The sequence below is a fragment of the Pelodiscus sinensis genome, chromosome 7 (assembly GCF_052426305.1).
Source record: "Pelodiscus sinensis isolate ZL-2025 chromosome 7, ASM5242630v1, whole genome shotgun sequence".
NCBI classification, from domain to species: domain Eukaryota; kingdom Metazoa; phylum Chordata; order Testudines; family Trionychidae; genus Pelodiscus; species Pelodiscus sinensis.
The window spans coordinates 59117023-59138712 of record NC_143058.1 but is presented as its reverse complement, the minus strand read 5'-3'; the positions used below and the strand labels follow the sequence as shown (position 1 = coordinate 59138712).

Genomic DNA, 21690 nt, shown 5'->3' with positions numbered 1-21690 from the left:
ACCCCGTCGCTGTATACCAGAATGTTGCGGGGAAAAAAAAAAAAAAAAAAAAAAAAAAAAACGTCAGTCGGGTGTGATAGCTGCCCGGGTTCTCTCTGTTGCCGTTTACAGCAACGTATGGCCGTCCCGTTGATTTTTTTTGGAGTCCATACTTGGGGAATGGCCTCATGCAGGGGCTTAGCTTGATTTACAGCATCTTTTAGAAAAATTTCCAATCTTGATTTACTAGTGATAGAGAATTTAGACAACCCTTGTTACATTGTTTCCAAGTTAATTACAGACCTTGTTATACAATGGTGAAAGGCAACTTGATTCTTACATTTGTTCCAGTAGGCAGCGTCAGGACCAGCGTCTGGCAAATTAGAAGGACGCTCAGTGGTGGGCCAATTTGCTATCAGGAGCCATTTTTTTTTCTTGCTCGCTAGGGGTTATAAGTAGCTTACGCAGTTGCAGGAGGTCTGCTTCAGAGGATTCATAGGCATTGCACACTAGCAAAAATTCCTCTGCAAATTTGGTAGGGTTTTCCTGGGGCTCTGGAAAACCTTTTACAATTGAGTGGAGCTCCGTGTGGGTCCAGGCTTTATAGCTCCAAGTGGGACAGGTCTGAGTCTTCTCGGAGGACGGGGTAAAGGGAAGCGCTTGGTCTGGTGGTGGGAGAGGAGGTTTCCAATAAAGCTTTTTACTTATAATTAGAATTTTTAAGGGAGGCGAACTTCGATTCAGTCCATCTAAGATTTGCCTCGGCCCACCACTGCATGAAGCAATCTACCTCTCCTCTAGCCAATTTAGTTTTGGGACGGCCAAGTTTGTCTTTTAAGACGTCCACTTGGTCTTTGTTCCAAGATCCTAACAGTGGCCACTGAGTTTTGGGATCCCCCAGAGTCAATCTAGATCATTTTTCCAGAAGTTTACAGGGGTCCGGACCCTTTCTAAAATATATAAGCTGAGCCGGGGTCCCTTGAGGGAACTGCCCCCCGCTTAGACGTCTGGTTACCCATACAGGAGGGCTTCACACACCAATCACACAAGGAGGAAATCTGGGTTCATCAGAGCGGTGCCCAGTGCAACACACAAAAGAAGCCCACAGGCTACTGCCTCAATCGCCCTTGCGTTCACTCCAAGGATTTTATCCAAGATGCGGTGCGGCTGCGATAGTACAGATTCCAGTCACGCAGACCGCGGGGACAGGAGCCCCTTGGGTCAGCCAGTCCCTGGACAGGGATGGCTCCCAGACTCACTCACACCACAGGGAAGACGGATAGTCACAGAGACAAGACAGTCCTCAGTCCGGACAAAACACAGAAGTGACGACCTGACCAGAGTCCTGATGTTAGATCCCGGGATCCCTACCAGAACCGAGCGGGAACCAACAGGTTCCATGGCGTAGACTTCGCTGTGGTTGTGCACCTTTCCATTCTGGCAGAGGACCGCTCGGGCCAAATGCCCAGGTGCCGGCTGCCACGGTCATCCTGCAAGACAGTCAGGGATCACACAACCTCAGCAAAGACGGTTGCCATCTCGGTGGGACCTCCAAATTGTCAAAGTCATACAAGACTCAGATTTGTCAGACCGCTCTGTTTATTAGCAATGCCGCTCTGCTAAATGCACCCAGAAAATGTGAGTGCCATACAAAGTTCAAACCCCTTGATTTATACACTCAAAAGAAAGCCAAAATTAACAGGATTAAAAGAGGGGGCAAAACTTCACACGATTAGTGTGTGAGGCTAGTCAAGTATCTTCATTTCCACGTCAAGCACACAGCAATCTCCTGTCCATATCTCCTTGGTGATCTCACTTGCTTTCTCCCTAACACCTAATGTTCCTTTGCTAGCCAGGTGGGCCTGAGTTAATAGGAAATCTGATCTGCATCCCTACAGACAACAACAACATACTTTTCTTCTTCCTGTTCAGAGAAACAATATTCCTTCAGCTTATTCAATTACAGCATAATTCATCTTTCTCTTACAGTACAATTCTTTCTACTTTCACAGCTGCTCACTCAAGTCTCTCTAGCTGCCGGCTCCAAGAGAAAGGCCCAGCTCATGGGCCTTGTCTCCAATCCAACACTGCAAGAAACAAATCCAGTCAGATTCTCCCGAAAGACTCTCCAACCAACACCAGTTAAGGACATGCATGGATATTTGGATCCTTAGCCTGCTTCTCCCCAACCCCAAAAAAGCCCAAACTTACCGAGCTCCAGTCGGACTTTCCCTCAGCCAAGTGCTCTGTGGGCTGCTCACTCAGGTCTCTGGCTGCAAGCCCTGCCTCTGATCTTCGCTGCCCCTGAAGTGCTAGCTGCAAGAAATTACCACCGATACACCATCTTCAAACAGACCCTCCAACCAACACCGGTGAAGGAAGGGGACAGACATTTGGATACTTAGCATAGCCACCTCGCAGCATAGTGCCCCGAAAAGCCACACTTACTGCAGCTGCATCAGACTTTCCAGGAGACTCTTCTAAGTTGCTCACTCAGTTCTCTGGCTGCAAGCTCCAAGCAGAGGGGCCGGTCTCAAAGCCTTGCCCGCAGGTACCACCTGCAAGACACCAATCCAGTACACTCGCTTCCATCAGGCAACCAACACCAGTGAACAAAGTGCGGGGACATTTGGATACTTAGCCCAACCACCTCAAAACACAGCCAAACGCCACACTTACCAAACTCCACTCCGAATTTTCCCCAGGAGATTCACCTGTAAGCTGCTAAGTCAGTTCTCTCCAGCTACCAGGTCAAAGACAAAGGCCCGGCTCATGGCCTTCTCTCAAATCCAATCTGCCACAAAGTCCGATCTGCAAGAAGCCAATCCAGTCAGATTCTCCAACCAACACCAATGAAGGAAGTGAACAGACATTTTCATATCTTGGCTAACCACCACAGCCAAAAGCCACACTTACCTGAGCTCCCAGGCGACGCCTTGAAGTTGCTCACCGAGTTCTGCTTCTGGCTGCTTTTCGTGTAAGGCTGCCAGCTGCACATAGAGGCCCGTCTCAAGGCCTTCCCTCCAATCCAATCTGCCCTAACTCATGTCTGCAAGAAACCAATCCAGTGCACCCTCTTCCATCAGACCCTCCAACCAGTATCAGGTGAAGAAAGGGGACAGATATATTTGGACACTAAGCCCAGCCACCTCATGACATAACCCCCCCGAAAAGCCACACTTACCACAGCTCCAGACTTTTTCCAGGAGACGCCCCTGTAAGCTGCTCACTCAGTTCTCTCTGGCTCCAAGCTCCAAGCAGAGGGGCCCAGCTCAAAGCCTTGCCCCCAGGTCTCCTTTGCAACAAAGCAATGCAGTGCACCCTCTTCCATAGGATCCTGCAACCAACACCAGTGAACGAAGTAGACAGACATTTGGATAGTTAGCCCAACCGCCTCCCAGCAGAGCCCTCTCCCCTTCCAAACCACACTTACCGAGCCTCACTTACAGCGGTTGGCCTCAGGAAAGTCCACGGGCTGCTTACTGAAGTCTCTCTGGCTCCCAACACCAAGCAGGGGGCACGGCTCAAAGTCTTCCCTCCAATCCAGTCTCCAGGGACCTATCTGCAACAATTCACTCCCAATGCAGCCTCTCCCATCAGGCCCTGTAACCCATACCAGTGAACCACGTAGACAGACATTTGGATACTTAGCCCACACACCTCCCAGTAAAGCCTGCTTCGCCCCGCCCCATAGAAACCCCCACACTTACCTATCTCCACTCGGACTTTCCCTCAGCCAAGTGCTCTGTGGGCTGCTCGCTCAGGTCTCTGGCTGCCAGCTCCAAGCCAGCAGCCCAGATCACAGCCTTGCAGTCGATCTCATCTGCCCCTGAAGTTGCAAGAAGTTATTACTAATGGACCATCTTCAAACAGACCATCCAACCAACACCAGTCAAGGAAGACATTTGGATACCTTGCCCAATCACCTCTCAGCACAGCAAAAAGCCACACTTACCTGAGCTCCTCTTAGATATTTTCTACACGACTCCTCCAAGCTGCTCACTGAATTCCACTTCTGGCTGCTTTCCATGTAAGACTGTTAGCTCCAAGAGAAAGACATATCAAAGCCTTACCTCCAATCCAGTCGGCCTCCAGAACTTAACCTTCAAACACACACTCCCAATGCACCCTCTTCCAACAAACCTTATAACCAACAGGTGAAGCAAGTGGACAGACATTTGGATACTTAACCCAGTCACCTCAAAGCATAGCCCCCCCCCCCCACCCCTCCCAACCAAAGCCACACTTACCACAGCTCCATCAGACTCACCTGTAAGCTGCTCGCTCAGTTCTCTCTGGCTGCATGTTTCAAGCAGAGGGGCCCATCTCAAAGCCTAGCCCTGAAGTCACACCTGCAAGAAACCAATGCAGTGCACCCTCTTCCATCAGGCCCTGCAACCAACACCAGTGAACCAAGTGCTCAGACATTTAGATACCTAGCCCAATCACCTCGCATCACATCCTCCCATTTCCCCCCCCCCTCCCATCCACATTAAAAAAGCCACACTTACCACAGCTCCACTCTGTCCATTTTCACCCCGTCGCTGTATACCAGAATGTTGCGGGGAAAAAAAAAAAAAAAAAAAAAAACACGTCAGTCGGGTGTGATAGCTGCCCGGGTTCTCTCTGTTGCCGTTTACAGCAACGTATGGCCGTCCCGTTGATTTTTTTTGGAGTCCATACTTGGGGAATGGCCTCATGCAGGGGCTTAGCTTGATTTACAGCATCTTTTAGAAAAATTTCCAATCTTGATTTACTAGTGATAGAGAATTTAGACAACCCTTGTTACATTGTTTCCAAGTTAATTACAGACCTTGTTATACAATGGTGAAAGGCAACTTGATTCTTACATTTGTTCCAGTAGGCAGCGTCAGGACCAGCGTCTGGCAAATTAGAAGGACGCTCAGTGGTGGGCCAATTTGCTATCAGGAGCCATTTTTTTTTCTTGCTCGCTAGGGGTTATAAGTAGCTTACGCAGTTGCAGGAGGTCTGCTTCAGAGGATTCATAGGCATTGCACACTAGCAAAAATTCCTCTGCAAATTTGGTAGGGTTTTCCTGGGGCTCTGGAAAACCTTTTACAATTGAGTGGAGCTCCGTGTGGGTCCAGGCTTTATAGCTCCAAGTGGGACAGGTCTGAGTCTTCTCGGAGGACGGGGTAAAGGGAAGCGCTTGGTCTGGTGGTGGGAGAGGAGGTTTCCAATAAAGCTTTTTACTTATAATTAGAATTTTTAAGGGAGGCGAACTTCGATTCAGTCCATCTAAGATTTGCCTCGGCCCACCACTGCATGAAGCAATCTACCTCTCCTCTAGCCAATTTAGTTTTGGGACGGCCAAGTTTGTCTTTTAAGACGTCCACTTGGTCTTTGTTCCAAGATCCTAACAGTGGCCACTGAGTTTTGGGATCCCCCAGAGTCAATCTAGATCATTTTTCCAGAAGTTTACAGGGGTCCGGACCCTTTCTAAAATATATAAGCTGAGCCGGGGTCCCTTGAGGGAACTGCCCCCCGCTTAGACGTCTGGTTACCCATACAGGAGGGCTTCACACACCAATCACACAAGGAGGAAATCTGGGTTCATCAGAGCGGTGCCCAGTGCAACACACAAAAGAAGCCCACAGGCTACTGCCTCAATCGCCCTTGCGTTCACTCCAAGGATTTTATCCAAGATGCGGTGCGGCTGCGATAGTACAGATTCCAGTCACGCAGACCGCGGGGACAGGAGCCCCTTGGGTCAGCCAGTCCCTGGACAGGGATGGCTCCCAGACTCACTCACACCACAGGGAAGACGGATAGTCACAGAGACAAGACAGTCCTCAGTCCGGACAAAACACAGAAGTGACGACCTGACCAGAGTCCTGATGTTAGATCCCGGGATCCCTACCAGAACCGAGCGGGAACCAACAGGTTCCATGGCGTAGACTTCGCTGTGGTTGTGCACCTTTCCATTCTGGCAGAGGACCGCTCGGGCCAAATGCCCAGGTGCCGGCTGCCACGGTCATCCTGCAAGACAGTCAGGGATCACACAACCTCAGCAAAGACGGTTGCCATCTCGGTGGGACCTCCAAATTGTCAAAGTCATACAAGACTCAGATTTGTCAGACCGCTCTGTTTATTAGCAATGCCGCTCTGCTAAATGCACCCAGAAAATGTGAGTGCCATACAAAGTTCAAACCCCTTGATTTATACACTCAAAAGAAAGCCAAAATTAACAGGATTAAAAGAGGGGGCAAAACTTCACACGATTAGTGTGTGAGGCTAGTCAAGTATCTTCATTTCCACGTCAAGCACACAGCAATCTCCTGTCCATATCTCCTTGGTGATCTCACTTGCTTTCTCCCTAACACCTAATGTTCCTTTGCTAGCCAGGTGGGCCTGAGTTAATAGGAAATCTGATCTGCATCCCTACAGACAACAACAACATACTTTTCTTCTTCCTGTTCAGAGAAACAATATTCCTTCAGCTTATTCAATTACAGCATAATTCATCTTTCTCTTACAGTACAATTCTTTCTACTTTCACAGCTGCTCACTCAAGTCTCTCTAGCTGCCGGCTCCAAGAGAAAGGCCCAGCTCATGGGCCTTGTCTCCAATCCAACACTGCAAGAAACAAATCCAGTCAGATTCTCCCGAAAGACTCTCCAACCAACACCAGTTAAGGACATGCATGGATATTTGGATCCTTAGCCTGCTTCTCCCCAACCCCAAAAAAGCCCAAACTTACCGAGCTCCAGTCGGACTTTCCCTCAGCCAAGTGCTCTGTGGGCTGCTCACTCAGGTCTCTGGCTGCAAGCCCTGCCTCTGATCTTCGCTGCCCCTGAAGTGCTAGCTGCAAGAAATTACCACCGATACACCATCTTCAAACAGACCCTCCAACCAACACCGGTGAAGGAAGGGGACAGACATTTGGATACTTAGCATAGCCACCTCGCAGCATAGTGCCCCGAAAAGCCACACTTACTGCAGCTGCATCAGACTTTCCAGGAGACTCTTCTAAGTTGCTCACTCAGTTCTCTGGCTGCAAGCTCCAAGCAGAGGGGCCGGTCTCAAAGCCTTGCCCGCAGGTACCACCTGCAAGACACCAATCCAGTACACTCGCTTCCATCAGGCAACCAACACCAGTGAACAAAGTGCGGGGACATTTGGATACTTAGCCCAACCACCTCAAAACACAGCCAAACGCCACACTTACCAAACTCCACTCCGAATTTTCCCCAGGAGATTCACCTGTAAGCTGCTAAGTCAGTTCTCTCCAGCTACCAGGTCAAAGACAAAGGCCCGGCTCATGGCCTTCTCTCAAATCCAATCTGCCACAAAGTCCGATCTGCAAGAAGCCAATCCAGTCAGATTCTCCAACCAACACCAATGAAGGAAGTGAACAGACATTTTCATATCTTGGCTAACCACCACAGCCAAAAGCCACACTTACCTGAGCTCCCAGGCGACGCCTTGAAGTTGCTCACCGAGTTCTGCTTCTGGCTGCTTTTCGTGTAAGGCTGCCAGCTGCACATAGAGGCCCGTCTCAAGGCCTTCCCTCCAATCCAATCTGCCCTAACTCATGTCTGCAAGAAACCAATCCAGTGCACCCTCTTCCATCAGACCCTCCAACCAGTATCAGGTGAAGAAAGGGGACAGATATATTTGGACACTAAGCCCAGCCACCTCATGACATAACCCCCCCGAAAAGCCACACTTACCACAGCTCCAGACTTTTTCCAGGAGACGCCCCTGTAAGCTGCTCACTCAGTTCTCTCTGGCTCCAAGCTCCAAGCAGAGGGGCCCAGCTCAAAGCCTTGCCCCCAGGTCTCCTTTGCAACAAAGCAATGCAGTGCACCCTCTTCCATAGGATCCTGCAACCAACACCAGTGAACGAAGTAGACAGACATTTGGATAGTTAGCCCAACCGCCTCCCAGCAGAGCCCTCTCCCCTTCCAAACCACACTTACCGAGCCTCACTTACAGCGGTTGGCCTCAGGAAAGTCCACGGGCTGCTTACTGAAGTCTCTCTGGCTCCCAACACCAAGCAGGGGGCACGGCTCAAAGTCTTCCCTCCAATCCAGTCTCCAGGGACCTATCTGCAACAATTCACTCCCAATGCAGCCTCTCCCATCAGGCCCTGTAACCCATACCAGTGAACCACGTAGACAGACATTTGGATACTTAGCCCACACACCTCCCAGTAAAGCCTGCTTCGCCCCGCCCCATAGAAACCCCCACACTTACCTATCTCCACTCGGACTTTCCCTCAGCCAAGTGCTCTGTGGGCTGCTCGCTCAGGTCTCTGGCTGCCAGCTCCAAGCCAGCAGCCCAGATCACAGCCTTGCAGTCGATCTCATCTGCCCCTGAAGTTGCAAGAAGTTATTACTAATGGACCATCTTCAAACAGACCATCCAACCAACACCAGTCAAGGAAGACATTTGGATACCTTGCCCAATCACCTCTCAGCACAGCAAAAAGCCACACTTACCTGAGCTCCTCTTAGATATTTTCTACACGACTCCTCCAAGCTGCTCACTGAATTCCACTTCTGGCTGCTTTCCATGTAAGACTGTTAGCTCCAAGAGAAAGACATATCAAAGCCTTACCTCCAATCCAGTCGGCCTCCAGAACTTAACCTTCAAACACACACTCCCAATGCACCCTCTTCCAACAAACCTTATAACCAACAGGTGAAGCAAGTGGACAGACATTTGGATACTTAACCCAGTCACCTCAAAGCATAGCCCCCCCCCCCCCCCTCCCAACCAAAGCCACACTTACCACAGCTCCATCAGACTCACCTGTAAGCTGCTCGCTCAGTTCTCTCTGGCTGCATGTTTCAAGCAGAGGGGCCCATCTCAAAGCCTAGCCCTGAAGTCACACCTGCAAGAAACCAATGCAGTGCACCCTCTTCCATCAGGCCCTGCAACCAACACCAGTGAACCAAGTGCTCAGACATTTAGATACCTAGCCCAATCACCTCGCATCACATCCTCCCATTTCCCCCCCCCCTCCCATCCACATTAAAAAAGCCACACTTACCACAGCTCCACTCTGTCCATTTTCACCCCGTCGCTGTATACCAGAATGTTGCGGGAAAAAAAAAAAAAAAAAAAAAAAAAAAACACGTCAGTCGGGTGTGATAGCTGCCCGGGTTCTCTCTGTTGCCGTTTACAGCAACGTATGGCCGTCCCGTTGATTTTTTTTGGAGTCCATACTTGGGGAATGGCCTCATGCAGGGGCTTAGCTTGATTTACAGCATCTTTTAGAAAAATTTCCAATCTTGATTTACTAGTGATAGAGAATTTAGACAACCCTTGTTACATTGTTTCCAAGTTAATTACAGACCTTGTTATACAATGGTGAAAGGCAACTTGATTCTTACATTTGTTCCAGTAGGCAGCGTCAGGACCAGCGTCTGGCAAATTAGAAGGACGCTCAGTGGTGGGCCAATTTGCTATCAGGAGCCATTTTTTTTTCTTGCTCGCTAGGGGTTATAAGTAGCTTACGCAGTTGCAGGAGGTCTGCTTCAGAGGATTCATAGGCATTGCACACTAGCAAAAATTCCTCTGCAAATTTGGTAGGGTTTTCCTGGGGCTCTGGAAAACCTTTTACAATTGAGTGGAGCTCCGTGTGGGTCCAGGCTTTATAGCTCCAAGTGGGACAGGTCTGAGTCTTCTCGGAGGACGGGGTAAAGGGAAGCGCTTGGTCTGGTGGTGGGAGAGGAGGTTTCCAATAAAGCTTTTTACTTATAATTAGAATTTTTAAGGGAGGCGAACTTCGATTCAGTCCATCTAAGATTTGCCTCGGCCCACCACTGCATGAAGCAATCTACCTCTCCTCTAGCCAATTTAGTTTTGGGACGGCCAAGTTTGTCTTTTAAGACGTCCACTTGGTCTTTGTTCCAAGATCCTAACAGTGGCCACTGAGTTTTGGGATCCCCCAGAGTCAATCTAGATCATTTTTCCAGAAGTTTACAGGGGTCCGGACCCTTTCTAAAATATATAAGCTGAGCCGGGGTCCCTTGAGGGAACTGCCCCCCGCTTAGACGTCTGGTTACCCATACAGGAGGGCTTCACACACCAATCACACAAGGAGGAAATCTGGGTTCATCAGAGCGGTGCCCAGTGCAACACACAAAAGAAGCCCACAGGCTACTGCCTCAATCGCCCTTGCGTTCACTCCAAGGATTTTATCCAAGATGCGGTGCGGCTGCGATAGTACAGATTCCAGTCACGCAGACCGCGGGGACAGGAGCCCCTTGGGTCAGCCAGTCCCTGGACAGGGATGGCTCCCAGACTCACTCACACCACAGGGAAGACGGATAGTCACAGAGACAAGACAGTCCTCAGTCCGGACAAAACACAGAAGTGACGACCTGACCAGAGTCCTGATGTTAGATCCCGGGATCCCTACCAGAACCGAGCGGGAACCAACAGGTTCCATGGCGTAGACTTCGCTGTGGTTGTGCACCTTTCCATTCTGGCAGAGGACCGCTCGGGCCAAATGCCCAGGTGCCGGCTGCCACGGTCATCCTGCAAGACAGTCAGGGATCACACAACCTCAGCAAAGACGGTTGCCATCTCGGTGGGACCTCCAAATTGTCAAAGTCATACAAGACTCAGATTTGTCAGACCGCTCTGTTTATTAGCAATGCCGCTCTGCTAAATGCACCCAGAAAATGTGAGTGCCATACAAAGTTCAAACCCCTTGATTTATACACTCAAAAGAAAGCCAAAATTAACAGGATTAAAAGAGGGGGCAAAACTTCACACGATTAGTGTGTGAGGCTAGTCAAGTATCTTCATTTCCACGTCAAGCACACAGCAATCTCCTGTCCATATCTCCTTGGTGATCTCACTTGCTTTCTCCCTAACACCTAATGTTCCTTTGCTAGCCAGGTGGGCCTGAGTTAATAGGAAATCTGATCTGCATCCCTACAGACAACAACAACATACTTTTCTTCTTCCTGTTCAGAGAAACAATATTCCTTCAGCTTATTCAATTACAGCATAATTCATCTTTCTCTTACAGTACAATTCTTTCTACTTTCACAGCTGCTCACTCAAGTCTCTCTAGCTGCCGGCTCCAAGAGAAAGGCCCAGCTCATGGGCCTTGTCTCCAATCCAACACTGCAAGAAACAAATCCAGTCAGATTCTCCCGAAAGACTCTCCAACCAACACCAGTTAAGGACATGCATGGATATTTGGATCCTTAGCCTGCTTCTCCCCAACCCCAAAAAAGCCCAAACTTACCGAGCTCCAGTCGGACTTTCCCTCAGCCAAGTGCTCTGTGGGCTGCTCACTCAGGTCTCTGGCTGCAAGCCCTGCCTCTGATCTTCGCTGCCCCTGAAGTGCTAGCTGCAAGAAATTACCACCGATACACCATCTTCAAACAGACCCTCCAACCAACACCGGTGAAGGAAGGGGACAGACATTTGGATACTTAGCATAGCCACCTCGCAGCATAGTGCCCCGAAAAGCCACACTTACTGCAGCTGCATCAGACTTTCCAGGAGACTCTTCTAAGTTGCTCACTCAGTTCTCTGGCTGCAAGCTCCAAGCAGAGGGGCCGGTCTCAAAGCCTTGCCCGCAGGTACCACCTGCAAGACACCAATCCAGTACACTCGCTTCCATCAGGCAACCAACACCAGTGAACAAAGTGCGGGGACATTTGGATACTTAGCCCAACCACCTCAAAACACAGCCAAACGCCACACTTACCAAACTCCACTCCGAATTTTCCCCAGGAGATTCACCTGTAAGCTGCTAAGTCAGTTCTCTCCAGCTACCAGGTCAAAGACAAAGGCCCGGCTCATGGCCTTCTCTCAAATCCAATCTGCCACAAAGTCCGATCTGCAAGAAGCCAATCCAGTCAGATTCTCCAACCAACACCAATGAAGGAAGTGAACAGACATTTTCATATCTTGGCTAACCACCACAGCCAAAAGCCACACTTACCTGAGCTCCCAGGCGACGCCTTGAAGTTGCTCACCGAGTTCTGCTTCTGGCTGCTTTTCGTGTAAGGCTGCCAGCTGCACATAGAGGCCCGTCTCAAGGCCTTCCCTCCAATCCAATCTGCCCTAACTCATGTCTGCAAGAAACCAATCCAGTGCACCCTCTTCCATCTGTGGAAGAAAACAAGCCTTCACTCTGCGTTGTGTTTAAGCAACAAGTAGCCAGAGGCAGTTTATTCGAGCAATATTGCAAGGGAAGATGTCCATAAGCGCATCTTCAAATACAAAACAATTAAAAGCCAATATATACACTTTTTCTATTACATATAACATTAAACAATTACTTCCCTGCCCACTCAGTTCCCATCAGACACTGTCTTATCTCAAGGCTCTCACTGAGGTAAGCATTCCACTCTTATCAATAGTGGGAGAGACAGAAAGGCGAACACAGCCTCTCTTCTGGCTCTCATGTTAAGAGGAGTCAGAGTGACCCAGACTCTTGCTCTGCTACTGACAAACTCTGAAATGGTCACCCAAATCCCCTTTCCCTTAGTCCTGCTTCCACAATCCCCCCTTTTGTGCTCTAGGCACAATTACTTCTTCAAATCTCTATATTCATTAAACATTGTATTTCTGTTTTAACATCGAGAGGATTGACTTCACAGGTATGGATTGATTGCAATGGTAATATAGGATTAGTATAAACATGAAAATTATTTCTATTAGTACATCCTCTATAACAATAAAATAATCCTACAATAAGCAAAAGCAATATAATCATTAATATCCCCGCCATAACTCTATGATGGGGTCGCTGCATAGCCTTAGTTACATAACACGATACATCATAATTAGTACACAGGAGGGATGTTCTATAAACTGTGTGGAAAGCATGTGCCTCAATATGATAGGTATTTTGGAGAACATGAATTTGACCTTGTAATTCAGAGATTTTCTGGACCTCTGGTAGGAGTGAAAGTAAATTCTGGAATCGGTCAGGTACTAGGGTAGTCCAGTCGAGGGGTATTTGGAATCTAAGGGCTGTTTGTAGGACCTTGTCTGCGGGCCAATAAATGACATGATTTCCCATAACTGTGGTGAGATGAAAGTGCATGTCTTGTAAAATGGTGGTATTAGTGTGTACACAGCTATCATTGGCCTGAAAGAGCAGATGTCCTATTAGGGTGCATCCTTGTCCCATACCTTCCCAGCAAATGCTGTCGTGCACAGTTACAACTTCACCTGGTCTCAGCTTTCGTATGCACTGAAGCTGAGGGGGTTCTAAAGGCCAAAGCATCCATTGATTTCCTATCCCTATCCAAATATCAGGTGTTATTCCAGGAGCACTGACTATGAACCGGCCGGGCGCACCAGGTGGTTTAATTTCCCAGATGTCTCGGTGAATCACCCAGTCCCACATGCATCCTCCCAACGGACCCGGCAAGATTCGGTATGTGGGGGCCCACACCCCTCCAACCGGCCCGTATGCTTGGAAGGAGCACTGTGAGTGCCTGCATCTCCACCCTGAAAATCTCCAAGTGTGTCTCCAGGGCCACAGTTCTGACAGTATCCCTGAGGCATTTGCAAGGGCAGTGGGCCAGGTCTGATGCCCAAGATCACTCTGAATGGCCATTAGCTGGTCATTCAGGAAATCCTGAATTTCCGAACAAGCCAGATCCCACTGCAATTCCTTCTCTGCCTCAGTGATATCCAGTATCATTTTTGTTAGCAATTCCTGGGTCCTTGAACTGAGGGTGGAGATAACATGCAATTCACCAATTCCAGCCTGAACTTGGGTTAGCTGTGCTCCAGTAATAAGCCCAGTGGCTTCCCTCTATCTGTCCTCATGAGCCTTTCCTCATGTTGTTGGCCCCTGTATATGTTCCACACTGCTGCTGCACTATTGGCACCATCCCAGAGATGGTCTCCTAAGTCCCTTTTCCTCCTAGTGGAAACCCATGCCCTCTCTTGTGCCAACCGAATGGCAGCCCCTTTAGAACAGTTTGGATACAAAGAGGTGACCTGAAAGCTGGGCAAAGGCAGTGTAAATTTTACAGACCCTAGTGTGGCATTAACTATGGTCCATCGATATCCTAACACATCATCTCTTTTAGACACAGTATCATACCACATCTGTTGATTAAAAACCTCTAATATAATTTTTAGCAACATTAATATCAATAGCATAAGAAGGAGTATATTGCAAAATAGCGCAGGCAAAATTATCAGTTAAGGGAATTATCTTAGTATAGGTAAAATTTCCATTAGGTGAACACATTCTCTGAATCTGAATTTGGCCTTTTGCTAACTGGGAAACCAAACAACAATAGGGCCCTCTTCCTGTCAACAGATTACAAACCCTGGGGATGGCCATCATGTCAACCCCATCAGAAAACCCCCTTACCTCAATGCTAGAATTTAGTGGCTCACGTTCATATACAGTAATATCATAAACCCCTATCTCCACTGATCCATCTGACTTCCATTTAATTGTTCGCTCAAATGAAAAATTTGGAACCTTGAAAAATAGATTTTCTAGACAATACTTAGCTATGTCACTCAGATGTGACGGCCTTGGCCATTGAATTTCATCAGAATACACAATATCATCAGTATTTGGGTATGTTACCGGAATGGCAGTGGAGGTGGAGGAGGTAGTGAGAGCGGTGGCATCAAGGTGCTTTTGGTATTCATCGTCCGAAAGCCAATTGGGGAGTGCAGTACATTCTGCTGGTATTTGCCCATAAGCACAGATCGCAGCTCCTGGAAGAAACCCACCAAACCACTCAACACCACACTCCCAACTGCGAGTCCCACAAGTCCCTCCTTGCCAGTGTATAATGCTCCGCCTTTTCCACCAGGGCCAGTTCTTAATGTCCTTTGTTGTTAAAAAGTTCTGGACTCTGGCAGTGTAAGGGGAGTGAATTTTTCTTCTTCCTTGAAATAGTAGTGATTCTTCTTCATGCAGGGGAGAGGTTACTAGCACATCACCCTGTAACAATTTGGTCCTTCTGACATATACCAGAGGTATATTAGTTCTGTTAGTGGGCAAGGGAGAGGTTACTAGCACTTCACCTTGCCCTCGTTTCCTGCTATTTAGTAGGAGAAGAAACAGGAACAGGAAGAGGGACAAACCCATCAGTAGTCGAAGTTGAGTCATCTCGAGGTGGAGTGGTCCTTTTACAGTGAGAAGTATGGGTCCAAGTAGGCAGCCCTTGGCACTTCACAGCGGTGTTGGTGGTCAGCAGGACCTGGTAAGGGCCTTTCCAGCATGGGGCTAGAGCAGTCTTTCGCTGATGGACCTTTATGTAGACCCAGTCGCCGGGTTCCAACAGATGACACGGTTGCTCAGGGTCCTTGGGTAACGCTTCTTTTACCTGTGAATAAAAGGACCTAATACTCTTCATTAATGTCTGGCAATACTTAAGCATAATATCATCCACTAAATGAATGTCCATTTGAGCAAGGGTCAGCGGGGGCGCTGCTGGTAATCTCATCGGGCGCCCTGTCAGGATCTCATGTGTGCTAAGTCCAGTTTTCCGATTCGGGCTGGCCCTCATGCTCATTAATGCCAATGGAAGGGCATCTGGCCATTTCAAGTTAGTTTCTGCACAAATCTTGGCCAGTTTGTTTTTCAAAATCCCATTCTGGCGCTCCACTGTCCCAGCAGACTGCGGGTGGTGGGGGCAGTGGAGGTTGTGCTGGATCTGTAAAGCTGTACACAATTCTTTTACAATCTGTCCAGTAAAATGAGTACCACGATCACTGTTAATACTAACAGGTATACCAAATCTGGGTATAAAATCCTTAAGTAAAAGTTTCACCACAGTCTTGGCGTCTGCCTTCCTACAGGGGAAGGCTTCAATCCAGCCTAAAAACACATCAACTAATACTAGTACATATTCATAATTACAGCATTTATACAATTGAATAAAATCAATTTGAATATTTACAAATGGTCCCCGCGGAGGGGGATGTGCTGCCTGTTTTACCTTAACAGCCTTACCAACATTGTGCTGTTGGCAAATCGTACACTGTTGGCAGTAGTGCTGGGCCACAGGAGAAAAATCTGGTGCAAACCAGTCTCGACTAACAGCATTAATCATCCCCCCTTTGCTCACGTGTGCCACCCCATGGTGCACGCGAGCAAAATAGGGCAAGAGCACCCTAGGCGCAACCAGGCGGCCGTCCGGGGAGCGCCAAAGGTGATCAGGGTGTAATATGCACCCAGCAACACTCCAAGAATGTTTCTCAGCTTCTGGTGCCATCTCCTGGATCCTAGCAAGATCGTCTAGGGAAGCTAGAGGAGGTTGTTCCATTAAGGCAAAAGTACATTCAGCCCGAGGGGGGGGCAAAAAGGGCCGCGTGCTTGGCCGCCTTATCAGCCAAAGCATTCCCACGCGTAACTTCATCATGAAGGGTTTGATGTGCAGTGCACTTTACAACAGCAATAGCTTTGGGTAACAAAAGGGCATCTAAGAGAGCAGACACATATTGACCATTCTTGATAGGGGAACCAGAGGATGTAAGAAAGCCTCTGTTTCCACAGCAAACCATAATCATGTACCACTCCAAAAGCATATCGAGAATCAGTGTAAACAGTGACAGTTTTATGCTGAGCCAAAACACACACCCTAGTCAAAGCAACGAGCTCTGCAATCTGAGCCGACAGGACAGAAGTCAGAGCAGCACTTTCAATCACAGTATGCAAAGAGCATACAGCATATCCAGCAATTAATTTCCCCTTAGAATCACGCGAACAAGAACCATCTACAAAGTATATACGATCAGGGTTCTGCAGGGGCATGTCAGTAAGGTCATCCCGTGGACGGGTAAGGAGAGAAGTTACAGACACACAGTCATGAGGTGAGCCGTCTGTCGGCCCGGGCAGAAGGGAAGCCGGGATTAAGACAGGACAGCGAGTCAGAGTAATATGAGATTAGGTTAACAAAATAAGTTCATATTTAAGGAGACGAGAAGTAGACAGATGCTGTGTTTTGGTTTTTAGCAAGAGTGCTTCTACTGCATGAGGCACAGCAAGCGTTAAAGGTGAACTTAAAACTATAGCTTCAGATAATTGTACAGCCAAGGCTGCTGCGGCCACAGCCCGAAGACAAGGGGGTAAGCCAATTGCTACAGCATCCAGAGCAGAGCTGTAATAGGCAAGTGGCCGGTGTTTATCGCCGTGTTTCTGTGTCAACACAGCCAAAGCAAATCCATCACGTTCATGACAGAAAAGAATAAATGGCTTAGTATAGTCAGGGAGGCCTAAAGCAGGGGCACTAGAAAGGGCTTAATAGCCACAAAGGCTTGTTCAGCCTCTTGGGACCATGGAAGGGGTTCAGGGGTACCTGTTTTAATAAGCAGTTGTAACGACTTAATTATTGCTGCATAACTTAAAATCCATTGTCTGCAGTACCCAGTCATGCCCAGAAAGGTTCTCATCTGCGAGATAGTGACAGGTTTAGGCATTCTTAAAATGGCTGCAATGCGAGCATCTGATAAATGTCGAGTACCAAGTGAAATATCATGACCCAGATAATGAACCCTAGGCTGGCACAACTGAAGCTTTTCTTGGGAGGCCTTATGGCCTTTTGTAGCCAATGCTTTCAAAAGAACCAGAGTATCAATTTTGCAGGATTCAAAAGAAGGGGAAGCTAACAAAAGATCATCCACATATTGTATGAGTACAGATTTTTCTGGAAAGACTATGTCATCGAGGTCTTTCTTTAAGATTTGAGAAAATAGAGATGGGGATTCAGTATACCCTTGAGGTAACCGGGTCCAAGTATATTGACGTTCCCTATAGGTGAAAGCAAACAAATATTGGCTATCTTGATCAATAGGAATAGAAAAGAAGGCTGAACAAAGGTCCACAACAGTAAAACAAGTGGCTGTAGAGGGTATACAAGAAAGAATGGTAGCTGGGTTTGGAACCACTGGAAAAGATGGCAGGACAACAGCATTAACTGCACGGAGATCCTGCACAAAACGATAGGTATTCTTTCCTGGTTTTTTTACAGGGAAGATAGGAGTATTACAAAGGCTAGAAACAGGAACAATTATACCCTGTGCTATTAAAGAGTTTATTACTGGAGCAATCCCTTCTTCCGCTTCAGGGCGCAGCGGATACTGTGGCACTCTAGGAAGAGGCTTCAAAGGATCAACAAGAATTTTAACTGGTTTAGCTGTCCAAATCTGCCCCACCTCATTCACATGTTTGGACCATAAGTAAGAGGGGACTTGTGATAGTAACTCAACAAGTTCGTTACTGAGAGGCAAACCCTGCTGGGCTGGTTCCTCGGTTTGCAGGGTAGCCAGCACTTGATTGGTATTCTCCTCAGGGACATTTAAGAACACTCCATCTGGAGTACAGTAGATAGTGCAGCCCAATTTGCACAAAAGATCTCGTCCCAGTATATTCACAGGGGAGGATGGACTAAGTAAAAAGGCATGCTGATCTGAAATGGGTCCCAAAGTAACAGAAAGGGATTTTGTGACAGGATGAGGAACGGGTTGGTTCGAAATACCAACAGCAGTGACAGATGAGCATGACAAGGGAACAGAGGGGAAATCTGCTAGCACCAGTATCTACAAAACAAGCTACAGACTGACCTGCTATTTCACAATTAACATATGGCCCTGCTTGAGAAATGGGGAGCAAAGGATTCATGATGCAGTTACGTTCCCTCAGGCTGTCCTAGTAAAAATTAACTTGCGGAGAAAAGGCAGGTGCAACAGGGTTTGGGAAAGGAGGAGGGGGAAGAGGCAACGAGGGGTGTGGAGATGATAGGTTCGGGCACTCATTTCTCCAATGACCCTCCTGGCCACAGTAATGACATGCCGTACTCCTTTGCTGGGGAGGGCATGAGGAAACTCTTCCTCTCCTCCGTGCTCCACCCCGGGCTCTTCCCCCCCTTCTTCCATAGGTCTGTAACCGTAAAGCCATAAGCTTTGATTCAGCATTTTCCTTCTTCTGCTCTAAGCAAGCTGCACAATGATTTGCAACTACTACCAATTCAGAAAGGGGCTTGGCTTGCCAGCCAATGCAAATTGTCTTTAGCTGTTGCTGAACCTTTGGCAAAAGTCCCTGTACAAAAGCAGCCCCTACTGCCTCTTTGGCATTATCAGCTGGTTGGGCAATCCCGGAATGTTGCTCAAATACCCTTGTTAGCCTATCTAAATAATCGGCAGGGAGTTCGCCTTTGTCTTGCTTACAGCCACTGATTTTTATCCAATCAGTTTTCTTCGGGCAAACCTCTGAAACGGCGTCCAACAGACGGCCTTTAGCGTCAGCCAGGGGTTGCCCATTTCCAGGGTCAGCATTTGGCCAGTTTGCCTGAGCTGTGAGCCGTTTTTGGGCTTCAGGTGGCAATATGACTCGTAAGAGCTGGTTAACGTCAGCCCATGAAGGATCATAACATTGGAATACTATCTTGAGTTCTTCTTTAAATTCCCCAGGTTCCTCCCTGAATTTTGGAAATCCCTGAGCTAGATTAAGGTCCCCTGGTGTCCAAGGGGCATGTACAGTAACTAGGACATCTCCAGAACCAGGTAATTGTCGTAAGGGAGCCATGACTAAAGGGGTACCCTGGACTGTTGTGGCTATTTGATTTCTAGTGCGTGCTGCAATTGGGGTGTAGGACCCGGTAGAATTAAACGAACCGGGGGACTGGTCAGAATCAACCCCCCCGGTTTGTTGACTGCTAGGCAGTGTTGGTGAAGAAAAACTCTCTCCAGAAAGATGAATCTGTGGGGGTGAAGCCTGGGCTGATGAGTTTGATGCTACAGCCAACTGCTCGGGAGAGACAGCCTGCCAAGAGAAAGTTGAAGGGGGATGGACCGGCGGCGGCGGCCTTTGAGCAATGCTAAAGAAATCCACTATATCTTCAGCTGTCTCTTCCTCCCTCTTAGTCTTAATTAACTGGGGATACAAAGGAGCCAAGGGAGCTAAGGAGGTGGATTGGATGGGAAGACATCCAGATGCCTTACATTTTAATTTTAAATCCTGTACTTGTGTTTTTAGTTTTTCCTGAGAGTCCTTTAGACTCCGCATTCGGGACTCATGGAGTCTTTGTGGCTTCCTCCCAGCAATAGACAAATGGTCCCCACTGCTCATTTGGGATTTTTGGTGAACTAAGGGTTTCTCTGAGGTATAGAATCTTATCATAATCAAAAGTACCCTGGACTGGAAACTGTTTAGATGGATTACCACTTGTGAAAAGATTCCAATCATTCAAACACCTGCAAGTGTTTGAATTATAATGCATGTACATATAATGCGCAGGGGTGCCTTTCGAAGGCGAAGAACCTTGTTTAGACTGACCTCCCCCCATCCTAGTACTTAAGATTTAGACTTTAGCAGCAGTTCGTAAAATAAGGAGAGTCGTCACTCTCTCATATATCCGCTCGGTCTCGAGGTTCGGCTGACCCCCCTTGCTTTCAAAACTCCCTCGTGGGAGAGCCCTGGTGCGGCTGGAATCAGCTTACTTCTCAGAGACCTAGGCAGCGGCATTCATACTCATTACATTTACACTCAGCATGCTTTTTACACAGAAATTTCTTAAACATTTAGATGCATCATTCTTTGTGGACCTCGTCCACATTTGGGGCGGCAACCAACACTGTTCCTCCCAGGGGCAGCAAACAACACGTTTCCCCCCAGAACCACAGCAGTTCCCAGCACTGCATAAACCTAGGTGCCTTACGTCCGGACGCAATACAATTTCCTCCCGTACCCGGGGCGGCACCACCAATACCACAGCAGTTCCCAGCACTGCATAAACGTAGGCCTACTCGGGGGTAACAAAACAACCTCCCCCTAACCGATTTGCGTCTGACCTTGTTGCAGATTCAAGATGTTCGGATGGCGTGAGCCCAACGAGGCAGACGGCTCGACGGGCAGTCCTCCCTCTGACCCCCTCAGAGATTTCAAAAGGTCTCTTACCTCTCGCAAGGCGCCTTGGGGTTAGCAGGGGAGACGGCCCGCAGGAGCTGCCGCTGCCCTCACCCGGGCGTTGCCATCCGAGTCACAGCACCAAATTGTGGAAGAAAACAAGCCTTCACTCTGCGTTGTGTTTAAGCAACAAGTAGCCAGAGGCAGTTTATTCGAGCAATATTGCAAGGGAAGATGTCCATAAGCGGATCTTCAAATACAAAACAATTAAAAGCCAATATATATGCTTTTTCTATTACATATAACATTAAACAATTACTTCCCTGCCCACTCAGTTCCCATCAGACACTGTCTTATCACAAGGCTCTCACTGAGGTAAGCATTCCACTCTTATCAATAGTGGGAGAGACAGAAAGGCGAACACAGCGTCTCTTCTGGCTCTCATGTTAAGAGGAGTCAGAGTGACCCAGACTCTTGCTCTGCTACTGACAAACTCTGAAATGGTCACCCAAATCCCCTTTCCCTTAGTCCTGCTTCCACACATCAGACCCTCCAACCAGTATCAGGTGAAGAAAGGGGACAGATATTTGGACACTAAGCCCAGCCACCTCATGACATAACCCTCCCGAAAAGCCACACTTACCACAGCTCCAGACTTTTTCCAGGAGACGCCCCTGTAAGCTGCTCACTCAGTTCTCTCTGGCTCCAAGCTCCAAGCAGAGGGGCCCAGCTCAAAGCCTTGCCCCCAGGTCTCCTTTGCAACAAAGCAATGCAGTGCACCCTCTTCCAAAGGATCCTGCAACCAACACCAGTGAACGAAGTAGACAGACATTTGGATAGTTAGCCCAACCGCCTCCCAGCAGAGCCCTCTCCCCTTCCAA

General features: G+C 48.2%; 2 long non-coding RNA genes across 18 annotated transcripts in view; both read right to left on the bottom strand.

Moving 5' to 3' along the window:
* Positions 1-15023, bottom strand: part of LOC142830223 (uncharacterized) — a 47937-nt gene extending 32914 nt beyond the window's left edge. For 8 of the 17 annotated variants that reach the window (XR_016350073.1, XR_016350081.1, XR_016350086.1 and 5 more), the window contains exons 1-17: positions 14543-15023; positions 11918-12084; positions 11681-11812; positions 11450-11559; positions 11213-11317; positions 7923-8051; positions 7674-7826; positions 7406-7538; positions 7169-7300; positions 6938-7047; positions 6701-6805; positions 3413-3541; positions 3164-3316; positions 2896-3028; positions 2659-2790; positions 2428-2537; positions 2191-2295 (exon numbers count right to left, since the gene is read on the bottom strand). This is a non-coding gene — a long non-coding RNA (uncharacterized LOC142830223). Of the gene's footprint in view, positions 1-2190; positions 2296-2427; positions 2538-2658; positions 2791-2895; positions 3029-3163; positions 3317-3412; positions 3583-3689; positions 3809-3934; positions 4023-4249; positions 4467-6700; positions 6806-6937; positions 7048-7168; positions 7301-7405; positions 7539-7673; positions 7827-7922; positions 8093-8199; positions 8319-8444; positions 8533-8757; positions 8975-11212; positions 11318-11449; positions 11560-11680; positions 11813-11917; positions 12085-14542 lie in introns of those variants that run through there. The other 9 variants (XR_016350083.1, XR_016350082.1, XR_016350076.1 and 6 more) reach the window with 9 other exon arrangements.
* Positions 15024-21687, bottom strand: LOC102450425 (uncharacterized). Its single transcript, XR_016350091.1, has 3 exons — positions 21453-21687; positions 20861-21059; positions 15024-15290 (listed from the first exon to the last, which is right to left on the bottom strand). It is a non-coding gene; the product is annotated as an uncharacterized LOC102450425 (long non-coding RNA).
* Between the last annotated feature and the right edge of the window lie 3 nt (positions 21688-21690).